The sequence below is a fragment of the Microtus ochrogaster genome, unplaced genomic scaffold (assembly GCF_000317375.1).
Source record: "Microtus ochrogaster isolate Prairie Vole_2 unplaced genomic scaffold, MicOch1.0 UNK42, whole genome shotgun sequence".
NCBI lineage: Eukaryota > Metazoa > Chordata > Mammalia > Rodentia > Cricetidae > Microtus > Microtus ochrogaster.
In genome coordinates this window covers 2,060,935-2,064,760 of record NW_004949140.1, presented here as the reverse complement: position 1 = coordinate 2,064,760, position 3,826 = coordinate 2,060,935, and positions in this window count along the sequence as shown.

Here is a 3,826-nt window from a genome sequence, read left to right as displayed (position 1 = left end):
TACATATAGCACCCCAATTTATGTTAATCTTTATACGGTGTTCTCCATGTACATGTCTGTCTCCGAATTTCTTTCTCATGAGGAGTCTGGTCACAATGGATTAGATCCATCGCACACCAGTATGAACTTATCTTAACTAACTATACCTTTTAATCCCCCTATTTTCAGATCATCTACATTCCAAAGTACTTGGAGAAGAATTTCAATGCAAGAATTTTGTAGGACCCAGTTGGATCTACAGTGTCAAATATCGTCTCTAAGTAGAAGCCCTTCCTTTCATGTATGAATGTTGATGACAATGGCTAAGGTAAATTATATTAGATAGGGAAGCATAAATAGCACAACTAAAGAAACACTATAATGATAATAATAACTCAAAAGGTGGGGAAACAATAAGCAAAAGTACACATTGTTCTTGTTGCAGCAATGGTTTAAAGGGGAAGAAGAGAAGATGGTGACAGGGTAAGCCAGGTTGGCCTAAAGTAACTTAACTATTCCTAACCTGGCAAACATCCCTGAGATGTTTGCCACGGGGGGGGGGGGGATCAAAGTTTCTAGTTACTCAGACCCTGCTTTTTTTGAGCACATTGTAGAAGCTGCTGGCTCTTCAAATTGAACAGATTGCTCTGAACTGAAGGAAGGAAACAACACAAACGCAGCTGAGGCATTTTCAGTATGCAAGAGGAAATGGGCAAACAAGAAGAACAAGCACCCCTCAACAGGAGCGGAAGGGGACGAGCACATAGAGGAGACATTTGCTGAAATCTCAAATTTCGGCACAGCTAACTAGGAGGTGGCACAGAGCTGGTGACTTCCCTGTCTTGTCATCAGAGGAGAGGGCAGATGAGATGGGTTGCTTTTTGACAATCTCCTCTAACTGACTTTAAATGCGCTAAGTACCAGATGACGACCTTGAACCCTGAGCCTCCTACCTCCGCTCCCGAACTGCTAGGATTACAAGCATGTGCACCTCACACCTGGGAGCCTCAACCAACGGCACTAGGATGCAGAGCTTTCTTTTCAACTTTTACAAGTACAAAGATGAAGTCTTTTCTGTATTCCACGCAACAGACTCAAGAAAAGCGACTCATGCTCCCAGGGAGCAGAGATTGCCAGAGGAACCAGAGAGCCACACGTTCTTGTAAAGTCGATTACTTACTAAGACCAAGGTGGTATTCCTGTGTGTATTGTCCGAATCGCATGCTGACATGAAGATAACACAGAGCAAAATTTAATAGCAAAAGATTTCAGGGTGTACTTGAACTCTGAGAATAGAAAAGATGCTGCTTATCAAGGTATTCTACCCAGGCCACAGTGCAGCTTACTCCTCAGCTAAGCCAACTCCCTGCTGTCTAGAAAGTACGTGCCTCCCAGGCTGGTTATGAATCCTTCTGGTCTTGGTCTCCAGGAATCCTTGCTAACTATCCATTCTGCAGTGATTTACTCCCTCCTTTAATAGCACTGATTATGATACAGGGAAAATACAGGTCCTCTTTGGTAGTTCTTAGGTTCATTCATAATAGAATTTAATATTGGACTTAGTGGGAAACTCAAGAACAATTTTATTAGTGTTTAAAAGACGATTTCCAAGGCAGGCAAGCTGTAAACTTCAGTAGCTACCCGAGAGAGGCGAAAGGAGGAGAGAAGGGGAAAAGCCGTGGCATTTAAGCTGGCCTCGAGGTCAAACATGTGTCAAATAAACAGCCCTGCAGCAGGGGGGGAGGCTTTAGAGAAAGCCATGCTCTAGTGGAAAAGCCCAGGGTGTTAATGAAAGCATGCTTCAAAGAGATCAAAAGAAGAAAAGGAAAAGTTATATTAGAAAAGCAGGCCAGCTTATGACTCTTACATGGCTGCAGCCCATAAACTGCTGCACTAGGAGGGAGGATTTGGGGAAGGCAAAGTACAGTATTTCATTAAAGAACTAGTTATTCTGCCCATTTCTTTAGCAGGGCTTAAGTTGAGTCCACCTTCATAGGGGTGGTTCCCATAAGCCAAGGTGATTGATCCAGCCCAAATGCAATAGTGGGTTTCTCTCCAGACCAGAGGTTCCATTTTCATGACCAGTTTTATTTTTGCTCTAACAATCGTATTAAAATCAAGTATGATCTCTCAAATTCTGGCTTGACTCAACAGTCCGTCTGTGTCTACTATGTGCTGATTGTATGAGCTGATGTCTCATACATCCTAAGAGTGAGGACTCCTCACTCTTATTTCTAGATGAAAGTCTCTGCCCCATATAAAAATTTAATTATTCAAATCATCATGCCTCAGAGAAGTTAACACAGTTTCATTCTAAATGAAAGGATCCACGTTACCTTGGCATATCCTTTAACCCCAGAGCAGGGGCTGGAGATGAACAAAGAGGGAGAGGCATATGGGAAGAATGGTCTCCATGCTATCTGGAACTTTTCTTTCAGGAATTCCCAGACTGCACAAAACAGGCTCCATTGGGGTCCTCTTTCTCATTCTGGTGTTTCCCTCCATCTGAAAGGACCAGGTAAATATGACAGGCCCCTAACAACTCAGTTAAAGAACTAGGCCTCAGTTCACAAACCAAGGGCAATGGGTCACCAATGCCCCTGACACTGGATGAGGCCAAATAAGGACAGAGCCTGGGACTTGTCCAGACTTGCCCAAGAAGGGGAAAACTGTAGCCTTAGCCCACCCCTACTAGCCCAAGCCAATTAGAAATGTACTAATATGATTGCCATTTGTGTAAGCCAATCCTAAGCAGAATGATCACACTGCTTTTAAAATTCCTGTAGCTACGCTTAAAAAGGGCTTGTGCATCCCTCTCAAGGCCATTGTTGACATTTTTGTACAGGTGTGTGTGTGTGATTCCACATGCATGTAGTTTAATAACAATGCTCCTGCTGATTGCATCGTGACTGTGGTTTTTTTTGGGGGGGGGCTTCTTATGGACCACAACACATCATAGTCAAGATGATGGTAAGCTCAAATATTCAGATTGCTATACCCAATCATATGTGTTGTTCCTTTTGGAAACTACAGCTCCCAACATTCCCCTGGACTACGGATACACCTTTCCCAGAAGCCTTTGCATTCCTCATTAAAAGGCAGGGGTCGCCACGAGCCCCTTCCCTTCTTCCCGCCTCCCCTTTTGTCTCCGCACACCTTGTACCTTACCTGTCGTTACCCCTCCCCCATTAAAGTGCACCCACGTGGGACCGCCGCGTGTCTGTGTCTCCTTTCCCCACTTAACGTCTTCACCCTCTAACTCCGCAGACAAGAAAGCCAGCAAATAAGAACAACAATATGTCTATTGGTCCCTAGTAAAAGGTTCATGGCTGCTATGCTTTTTGATAATTTTTCCCTGTTTGAGGTGGGCTTACTGTTCAAAGCCATGTACTACTTCGGCACAAATCAAAGACTTTTTTTTCACAGTAAGAGACTGGTCTAGTCAGAAAGAGAAGAGACACAGAGGCTGATGTCACAATGGATGGATATAATTTTAAAAATCTGTATTTTCTATCTTTTGCTCAAAACTTTCTAATTAATTAACTATGATTCCAGTTCAGGGAGCATTGGGTGAACACTAGTAGTTTCTGTGGACAACAAAATAAAGTCCCCGCCCTTAATTTTCACAAAGGAAGATATTAATTTGAACAAGACAGATGGACTAGAGAGATGAGTCAGAGGTTAAGAGTGTTTACTTACTATTCTTGCAAAGGACCTGGGTTCTGTTCCCAGCTCCTACATGGCATCTCTCAACCACTCATAATTTCAGTTCCAGGGGATCCAATGCCCTTTTCTTTTATCTGCAGTCTCCTGCCTGCATATGGTTCATATACACTTGGGCGCGCGC